Here is a 10,790-nt window from a genome sequence, read left to right on the forward strand (position 1 = left end):
GGGAAAGAAGGCTAGGATGCAGGAAAGCAACCCATTTCTAGGTTTGCAGATAAGACCTCTGTGAAACTGTAACTAAATTATTTCTATTACTTCATTGCAGCTTGGACCTTGGAGTTGTCTCTTTATCTGACAAATGGAATTAAAAATCTTTACTTCAGCTACTTCTAAAGGGACTGCTGGAACTCAGATGAATATAAAAATTCTTCAAAGATACAAAGTATTATAATATTGCTATTTTTCCTAATATTATTATCATATCATTATTGGCTGAGAAGGGAAAGAAAGTGAAGCAGAGAAAAACAATTTATTGAAAGCTTACTTATATACTACACTGGGCCAGCCAATTTGCATTTTAAAAAATTTATTTATTTTATTTATTTCTTATTTTTGGCTGTGCACGGGCTTTCTCTAGTTGCAGCAAGCAGGGGCTACTCTTCGTTGCGGTGTGTGGAATTCTCATTGCAGTGGCTTCTCTTGTTGCGGAGCACCGCTCTAGGCACGCGGGCTTCAGTAGTTGTGGCTCGCGGGCTCTAGAGCACAAGCTCAGTAGTTGTGGCGCACGGGCTTTGTTGCTCCGCGGCATGTGGGATCTTCCTGGACCAGGGCTCGAACCCATGTCCCCTGCATTGGCAGACAGATTCTTAACCACTGCGCCACCAGGGAAGCCCTCAATCTGCATTATTAATCCTCACTACAACCATAGCAAGGTAAGTAAAATACCCCATTTTATGGATGAGAAACTAAATTGAGGCTCAGCAAGGTAAAGAGATTGCCTAAAATTTCATAGCTAGGACATAATAGAACTAAGATTCACGCTCATATCTGACACCATTACCCATGCTTTTCCTTTTTAAAAATTTTTTCTCCCCTACTTTGCAAACCATCCCCTCACTCCTAAACACCCCCCACCACCACCACCACCCAGGACACACACACACACACACAGATTTTTCAGCTCAAACAGTGTAATACAATCAAAGTAAATATCGAATGTCATAGGGTCATAAGGTCCGGCCTGGGCCACTCCCCCAGCCTCCTCCAGAGGGTAAAGCTGTTATTCTGACACTGAGGAAATGAAGAACAAGGTCACCCTGGGTCCCAGCTGCCTACCATACAGTTTGACAGTGTTACATTGTTTATCAACATATATATCATCACAGAATTTTTATATGAAGGATTGGCAGTTGTTTAATCTAAAAGAGCTAGAAATTTATAAAATTCCCATCTCAGTGCCATGCTGATCAAATCCTATTACATCAAAGGTATTCCCAAGCCTCAGACAACCGTTTTTCCTTTAGTATAAGAACAACTCTCAATGGAACAGCAAGGGAAAATTTTGGACCGTATAGGTGGATAGGTATTCAACAAATATGTACTGAAAACCTTAAACACTATGGAGGGTATATATATATATCCTGCCCTCAAAGAGCTTACACTCTATATATCATATAGCAGCCATCCTACTGGTCACTGCAAGTGAGAAATAGCTGCTCTCGCTTTAGTGACTAGGGAGGCTGAGGACAAATTCACAGGAGCAGAGCTGCTTGAGTTTTGAAGAAAAGGCAGGGTCCAGATGGGTGCATAGGGGAGCATTCCAGGTCGGGGGAAGCACACCAACAAGGCACAAGGTTGGAACTAAGAAAGGGAGGGTTAGGGGGACTTCCCTCATTGTCCAGTAGTTAAGAATCTACCTTCCAATGCAGGGGACGCAGGTTTGATCCCTGGTCGGAGAACTAAAATCCCACATTCTGCAGGGCAACTAAGCCCACACGCAGCAACTACTGAGCCCTCACACTCTAAGCCCGCGGCCCACATCTAGAGAGAAGCCAGTGTGCTGCAATGAAGATTCCACGTGCTGCAACTAAGACCCTACACAGCCACATAAATAAATAAATAAATATTTTTTAAAAAAGAAAGAAAGAAAAGAAAGGTGGTTAGGAACGGGGACAGGACCACCTGAGGGGAGCAGGAGTGCGTGGTGGGAGCCATGTCTGGACATGGGGGTGAGGGGCACATCACCACGGATGCATTGACTACTGAGTTAACTTAACCCAGGGTTCCTCAGCCTTGGCACTGTTGATATTTTGGACCAGATTTTTCTTTCTGTGGAGGAGGTGAAGTTGGGGAGAATGGGAGCCTCCTGTGCATTGTAGGATGGTTAGCAGCACCTCTGGTTTCTACCCATTAGAAGCCAGTAGTACCCTCACCCCCAGTTGTCCCCGCCACTCACTTGTGACACACAAAAAATGTCTTCAGACATTGCCATATGTCCCTGGGGAACAAATCATTCACTAGGTTGAGAACTACCGAGTTAAGGCATTGTGATGGTGCACGTGAGCTGTGTGTGGTATTTCTCAGAGTCAACACATTCCTCCATTCATCATCAGGGCTCCTGTCCTCAAGGCCGTGTGACGGCAACCTGCAGCCCATAGAGAATCTATCCTCCTGTTGGAATCCGGGATCCAGCTGTGGATGGTATCCTTGTTCACCAGCCCTTACTTCAACATGCCTAGAGAATGCCTCTAGGGGAGAAAGGACAGGTAAAAGGCAGAAAGCCAAGGTTAATGAGGGTGGCTATCCCAATGGAAATGAAACACCTAAAACAAAGATACTAGACAAAAACACATGAAAAGCTCTGAAGCAATTTAATATTAACATCAAACCTCACACTCATCGGGGTGACTACTATCAAAAAAAAAAGAAAGAAAAGAAAACAAGTGTTGGCAAGGATGTGGAGAAATTGGAACCCTTGTGCTGTTGGTAGGAACGCATAATGGTACAGCCACTGTGGAAAACAGTATGGAGGCTCCTCAGAAAATTTAAACTAGAGCTACCATATAATCCAGCAATTCCACTAATGGGTATACACCCAAAAGAATTGAAAGCAGGGTCCTGAAGAGATATTTGTACACACATGCTCATAACAGCATTATTCACATTAGCTAAAACATGGAAGCAACCCAAGTGTTGATTGACCAATGAATGGATAAGCAAAATATGGTATATATCTACAATGGAATATTATTCAGCCTTAAAAAGAAGGAAATTCTGCAGTATGTTACAACCTGGATGAACCCTGAGGACATTATGCTAAGTGAAATAAGACAGCCACAAAAAGATAGATACTGTATGATTCCACTTACATGAGGTATTTAGCGTAGTCAAAATCACAGAGACAGAAAGTAGAATGGTGGCTGCCAGGGGCCGGGGGGAGGGGGAAACGGGAAGTTATTTTTCAATGAGTATAGAGTTTCAGTTCTGTAAGATGGAAGAGTTACGGTGATGGATGGTGGTGATGTCTGCAAAACAATGTGAATAAATTTAATACCACTTAACTGTACACTTAAACATGGCAAAGATGGTACATAAAATAGATAAGCAACAAGGATTTACTGTATAGCGCAAGGAACTATATTCAATATCAATTTCCTATAATGGAAAATAATCTGAAATATATATATACTGTACGCCTGAAACTAACCCAATATTGTAAATCAACTATACCTCAATTTCTAAAAGATGGTGGAGATGATCAATTTTATGCTATGTGTATTTTACCACAATAAAAAAAAGTGGAAAATCTAACATCAAGAATGATGGGAAAATGTTCAATTTCCTTCTGAACACTGAGCCCTTTAGCAATAAAAGGACACATTGTGATTGTCCCAGAGTTGGGCAGTGAAATGCCATCCAATTAGACCTGGCATCAAGCCAACTAGAGCCCCTGATTAATGCCAGCTGGATGCTTAGAGGTGGGTGTATTGTTTTCTTGCCCTCTGTGACAGGCAGGTTGTTGATAGGAGAACTCTGTGAAAATGTTTACCATTATTCTGGCTTTTCCAAATCAGAGTTTCTAGAACTCAAACTTTCCTCAGGGACTCTGACATGGGGAATGGAATGTCAAGGGCAGTGTAGGAACAGAGCTGGAGTGCAGCTGAGTGACCTCAGGGGGCCGAGCTCTCTGTCTCCCACAGCCTTTCTGCAACTTGTTCCCTTCTGGTTTTGTTGGGAAAGAAAAGCTTGTAAAACAACTGTGGTGGAGCCCAGGGAAAATTTAACAATTTCATTCTAGTACTGTTAGAATGAATATTTGAGAAACTAACCCTCCATTAAAATGATAGCTAGTATTTACTGAGTACAGGCACACCTCGCTTTTTGGAGCTTCGCAGATAATGCATTTTTTACAGATTGAAGGTTTGTGGCAACCCTGAATCGAGCAAGTCTATCAGTGCCATTTTTCCAACATCATTTGCTCACCTCATGTCTATGTGTCACATTTTGGTAGTTCTCACAATATTTCAAACTTTCTCGTTATTCTTATATTTGTCATGGTGATCTGTGATCAGTGATCATTTTTTAAAATTTTTTAAAATTTTTGGCTGTGTTGGGTCTTCGTTTCTGTGTGAGGGCTTTCTCTAGCTGCGGCAAGCCACTCTTCATCGCGGTGCGCGGGCCTCTCACTATCGCAGCCTCTCTTCTTGCGGAGCACAGGCTCCAGATGCGCAGGCTCAGTAGTTGTAGCACACGGGCTTAGTTGCTCTGTGGCATGTGGGATCTTCCCAGACCAGGGCTCGAACCTGTGTCCCCTGCATTGGCAGGCAGATTCTCAACCACTGTGCCACCAGGGAAGCCCAATCAGTGATCTCTGATGTTACTAGTGCAAAACGATTATGACTCACTGAAGTCTCAAATGATGGTTAGTATTTTTTCCCCTTGGGCATGAAATTTTTAAAAAATTTATTTTATTGAAGTATAGTTGACTTACAATTTGTGTTAATTTCTGCCGTATGGCAAAATGACTCACTTATACATATATACATTCTTTTTCATATCCTTTTCTATTATGGTTTATCACAGGATATTGAATATAGTTCCCTGTGCTATACAGTAGTACCTTGTTGTTTATCCATTCTATATACAATAGCTTGCATCTACTAATCCCAAACTCCCAATCCATCCCTCCCCACCCCACCCCCATCGGCAAGATGGTTAGCATTTTTTACCAATTAGGTATCTTTTTAATTGACGTACAGTTGATATACAATATTATATTAGTTTCAGGTGTACAGCATAGGGATTCGATATTTTTATCGATTATACTATACTTAAAGTTATCACAAAATAATGGCTATATTTTTCTGTACTGTACAATATAGCCTTATTGCTTATCTATTTTATATATAGTAGTTTGTACCTCTTAATCCCATACCCCTAAGTATTTTTAAATTAAGGTATGTATGTTGCCTTTTTAGACACAAATGTACTACAGTATAGTGTACACATAATTTTTATATGCACTGAGAAACCAAAAAAAAAAAAATTCAGGTGACTCACTTTACTGTAATATTCGCTTTATTGTGGTGGTCTGGAACCAAACCCACAGTATCTCCGAGGTATGCCTGTATTTACCATCCGAAAGGTGGTACCAGCCCAGCATGAGGAAGTTGAGGTTTGGAGATGATACGTGACCTACAAGGACACACAGATGGTAACTTGTACAGTAAGAATCTGAACCCAGTTCAAGTTCTGTGTCTCCTGGAACCCCCTGAAATTTCAAAAGACATTGATATTCAGCAGTCAGGCCTGTCTGTGTAGGAAGCTGACGTGTGTCTCCGACTGTCACAGAAAAACCTGTCTCCATTGATATGTGCTTTACATTAGCCTGGGAAATGGCAACATCTTGTCTGAGTCCCCTACCTGACCGCTTTCACCTCGTAGCCGCTGAGAACCCACCACTGTTCCCTTCCTGCTTTAAAAAGAAAAAAAAAAAAAAAAAAAAAAATTTATTTTGGTTGTTTATTCACTGTAGAAAATTACAAAAATCCTGAAAAGCACAGGGGGCAATCTTTAAAAAAAATCATCCATAATGACAAAACCTCGAGAAAATCCTCTTAAACAGCTTGACGTCTTTCCTACATACAATGCATCTTTCAGAGGCATGCGCTCTTGACTCCTGAGCGTTGGTAGTGTTCACAGGCAGGCCCAACCCAAGGAGCTGCTGACAGAAGGTCCAAGAAACAATAACCTAGCACCCCCTACCTCATAGAAGTTTCTCCCTTTACTCTCAGGGGTGAGGAGTTTTCCAAAGTGGCCCCCACAAAACTGAGTCCTGCTGACCTCAACTGACAGTCAGAATTCTGGAGACAACTTTTGAAGAAACTTGGAGAACTGATACTCAAAAATGGATACGCTCTTTTTTCCCTGAACTTCTTATTCTGAGCATAATGCTAATTTGGTTCAAATCTGAGCCTGGCACCTTTAGAAGGCAGGCACCCCACGCAGGCTAATATGGGGTATATAGTCACAGCCTTAGTAATTATCCAGGTCATAAATCACCCGGTCCTTATCCCTCTATACTGTCCAATAGAAATATAATGCAAGCTGCATGCACAATTTAAAATTTTATAATGGTCACATAAAAAAGTAAAAGGAGGACTTCCTTGGTCATCCAATGGTTATGACTCCGCACTCTCAATGCAGGGGGCCTGGGTTCGATCCCTGGTCGGGGAACTAGATCCTGCACGCACGCTGCAAATAAGAGCCCGCACGCCGCAACTAAGAGCCCGCGTGCCGAAACAAAGATCCCGCGTGCCACCACTAAGACCTGGTGCAGCCAAATAAATAAATAAATATTTTTTAAAAAAAGGAAAAAGGGGGCTTCCCTGGTGGTGCAGTGGTTGAGAATCTGCCTGCCAATGCAGGGGACACAGGTTCGAGCCCTGGTCTGGGAAGATGCCACATGCTGTGGAGCAACTAAGCCCATGAGCCACAACTACTGAGCCTGCGCGTCTGGAGCCTGTGCCCTGCAACAAGAGAGGCCGCGGCAGTGAAAGGCCCGCGCACCACGATGAAGAGTGGCCCCCGCTTGCCGCAACTAGAGAAAGCCCTCACACAAAACAAAGACCCAACACAGCCATATATAAATAAATAATAAATAATCCTTCCCTAAAAAAGAAAAGACCTTCAATAAATGTTAAGTATTATTTTGAATAAAGGCCAATGAGCCTCACTCATGGTTTAAGACTCATCCATGAACTGCTTGGGTTTCCTTGATCTTTTGCTTCCCATTCATTCTTCCTTCTCCTCTGGCCTGCCATCTTCTGCCTGTTCCTCCAGTCTGTGTCAGCAAATCATCTGCCCACCCCCAAACCTGTACCTCATCTTCTGCCTCCATCTCACTCCCTGTGGGCTGTCCATGTGTGTCAGCTGGTCCCCCTTACAGAGCATCTAGAGCCTTCCAAAATCCCTTGTCTTTCATGAAGTCTTTCTTACTAAGCGAAAATATATATATATATATATTATTAATAATCTATTTTATATTCTTTTTTTGTGCTCAGCCTTCGACATCTGGTGTGTATTTTACCCTTAAATCACTTCTCAGTTTGCAGCAGTCACATTTCAAGTGCTCAGGAGCCTCAAGGGGCCAGTGTCTGCCATATTGGACAGCGTAGTTCCAGACCAACTTTAGCTCCATTCAGTGACCTGCAGCGGCCTCCCTGACCACATCCTCATTCTTGGGTCATTTCCCAGCTCGTCCTGAATGCTCCAAGGATGGGAGAAATGAAGAAAGGGCCTTTTTGCACCCTGGAGAGGCCCTGCCCTCCATAGTAGCGGGCAGGAGAAAAACTGATGAGAGTTTCTGCAGATAGGATGATGGTGGGTTCAGCATCATCTTCATATGTGAGCCCATATTGCCCTCAGGGAAGAAAGGAGAAGCAGAACCCACTCCCTTCTCAAAGCCCTCCCCAAGGCTTCCTACTGCAAACACAATAAAGTTTAAACTCTGTAGTCTCCCACCTGGCACTGATTTACCTACTCTCCAACTTTATTTCTCATGACTGCCCTATGGACCTTAGCTCAAGCCAAGTCAAAGCAACCTGACACCCCACCAACATGCCCGGCATTTTCCTACCTCCACACCCTTGTGTATGCCATATTTTCCCAGCTAGAATGTCCTCTTCTGCTGAATGAGGACCCCATTCTGAAGGCCCTATTCTCCATCTCTTCCCTGAATCCTTCTTTAATGATTCCTGCTTGAAAGGTCTTTGTCCTCCTCTGATATCTACAGCACACTTATCAGCAATAACCAGGTCAGTGGCTCTATTTTAGGACATGCCTTACTTACTTTTCACTTAAGGCTGTAAATACCTGAAGAGTTAGGGAGTCTTGGGTAATGATAATAATAAATGATGGTTAATGTCTACCGAGCATTTACTTTGTTTCAGTCACTGTACTAAGCATTTTACATTGAATCCTCACAACAATCCTGGAAAATTAGTCCCATTTTATAGGTGAGAAAACGGAGGCAAAGAGAGAGAACTTACCCAGCCACAGAGCCAAGTGTGGCTTCAAAGCCAGGCAGTTTGAATGCAGAGCCTAATCACTTCCCAGCCAACCAATGCACTCGCCCGCCTCTCCTGCTGTGGTTGTTCCTTCCCTAACACGATGCTGTGAACTTGGTAGATAGTAAACACTCATTTAATTATACCTCAACTACTTGGGGTTTTTCCAGAGCATCTAACAAAGTATTAGGCACATAATAGCGATTCAACAGAGACTTAAAAATTAATGCTCTGAACCTGCTCGGCCACCAGGGGACCGGACATTCCTTGCACAGCCAGAGGGGCCCATTCCTCCGTCTCCTACCCCCTCATCAGCACCTACGGCCTCAGGCTGTGCCCTCAAAGGCTGCCCTATAACTAGATGTCAGCTTTCTTCTCAGTCTGGGCTGCCTTGTGCAGCCGGAAGATGCGGATCCGGAGAGTGGAGAGCAAAGACCATCCCCACGGGACACAAGGAAATCCTCCCCATTTTTATCAACCTTATCTGCTTACTTGGGGCTCTCATCTCTAAGAGATTTAATCCTCCCTCCTGGAATCCAAAAGTCACATACCCATTCCCCAGGGAGCTGAGGTAATAAGAAAGCCCAACGTTTAGGATTACTCTTCGATAAGAGTCTTGTTTAAACAAGATCGCATATAAAAGCTGGGCTGATCGGCACACCCCTTTCTCCTTTCTTACTCTCTTGCTTGGAAGATGGCAAGGTTGTGCAATCCGCTCCCCAGACCCGCCGGGGCTCTGACAGACCTACTGCAGATTACTTTCAAACACAACCTGTTTCCCAGCCCTGGGTGTCGTCTTCTGCCTCCCCCCTCCCTCCCTGAGAGTAGCCGCTTGGGCCTCCCCTGGGGGCTGATTGCTTAGACCTTCTTTCTGGGTTCTTACTACTGGCACTTGCTGATTTACATTTTGAAACGAGAGCAAAGTTCATGGGTGCTTGTCTTCCGCACCCTAGGAGTTGCCTAATCCCGTTTAGAAAAACACAGACGATAGCAACCTTGGGAAACTGCCCTCCGAAAATAGCACAGCCCCACAGTATTTTGGCAACACGTTTCTTTGTAGTGAGTCTCTGGCTTTGCCACGGTGGAAACACCCAGGGATTTAAATAGTAATGAGAAAAGGCCACTTGCGCCACTATTCGGTTTTGTGGTGGCAGATTCTTTTTATCCCCCCCGCCCCGACAAAGGGCCGGTGGTCTTTTTACTTTGTTTTGTTTAAACTGGAGGTGGAAGCGTCCACATCATGCGTTGAGGCCCTGGGGCCCTGCTCTTGACCTGTGAGAGTCCCTTCCTTCCCCCACTTTCAGTGCCCTAGCCCCTCTGTCTCAGCACTGTCCTCCCCCAGGTCCCCTTCTGAAGACCAGTCACACCAGCTGCAAAGTGGGGCTAACGCCACTGCAGCCTCAGGAGCTGGGAGCATTGAACGAACGAGGCGGCAAAGCTCCCGGCCTGGTGCCAAGCCTGCCTTGAGAGGTCCACAGCATCTCGGCCACGCCCGCCGAGGCTGGGGTTGTGGCAGGATGGCGTGGTGGCACGGTGGCAGGACTGGGGGACCCTCTTGGTCCTCCCCTCCATGCAGGTACACAGCAGGCTGGCCCAGCAGCTGGGTGGGGCCCTGGGGGCCTCAGGTGGAAGCAGCTCCCCTCTGATCCCCGTTTTCAGGATTCCAGGCCAGGCCTGGCAGCACTTCGCACAGAACTTTTTGTACATTCCACGGCGACTGAAAGGGCTTTTGTTCCCACCCGGGAAGAACAAACGACAAAGGCAATTATGTGTCTCCTCGCAGGCCGGCACAGCTTGGAAAGAGAAACTTCCTTCTCCAAGAAGCCGGCTCTACCTAAACGGCTGCAGCCTGCAGATGTGGTCACACAGCCTCACAACTGGGGAGCTGGGTGGTCTGAGTTGCCATGGGTGTGGCAGGGGGTACATCACACGCACAGCACACACACTCACACACACACACAAACCCGGAAACCGCTCCTGGCCAGACTAGCAGGGCCGTGAGTCACAGATGGCCCAGCTGCAAGGGGCCTCGGGAGGGCATGCATAAACCAGGGGGTCCTATAACTTGTCACAGGTCACACTGTTCTTTCAGGCCTCACAGCCCATTCTTGGGAAGAGCATTGGGCAGCATCAGAGAAAGATCTATAAAGTCTATCCTGGGGTCCCTTCAAACACATAGTTATTTATGGCCTATTGAGAGGGTTGAAACTCCAGATAGCCCATGTGAGATCCATTACATGGAAGAACTAATTCTGAGGGGGGGTGGATCTCTCCTTTTGCCATTTTCTCCCTTTTTATTTTCCCCTTTCTCCTGTAACAGCCATAACAGGGGAGTGAAGGTTTGGGGGGTTTTCAATTTTGTTTGTTAAAGGAAAAAGCTTTTCTTATCAAATAAAATTATTATGCATCATTTTATTGCCCCCTTGAATGGAATCACCCAACTTGTTT

Source organism: Lipotes vexillifer, unplaced genomic scaffold, assembly GCF_000442215.2.
Source record: "Lipotes vexillifer unplaced genomic scaffold, Lipotes_vexillifer_v1.1 scaffold666, whole genome shotgun sequence".
Classification (NCBI taxonomy): Eukaryota; Metazoa; Chordata; class Mammalia; order Artiodactyla; family Lipotidae; genus Lipotes; species Lipotes vexillifer.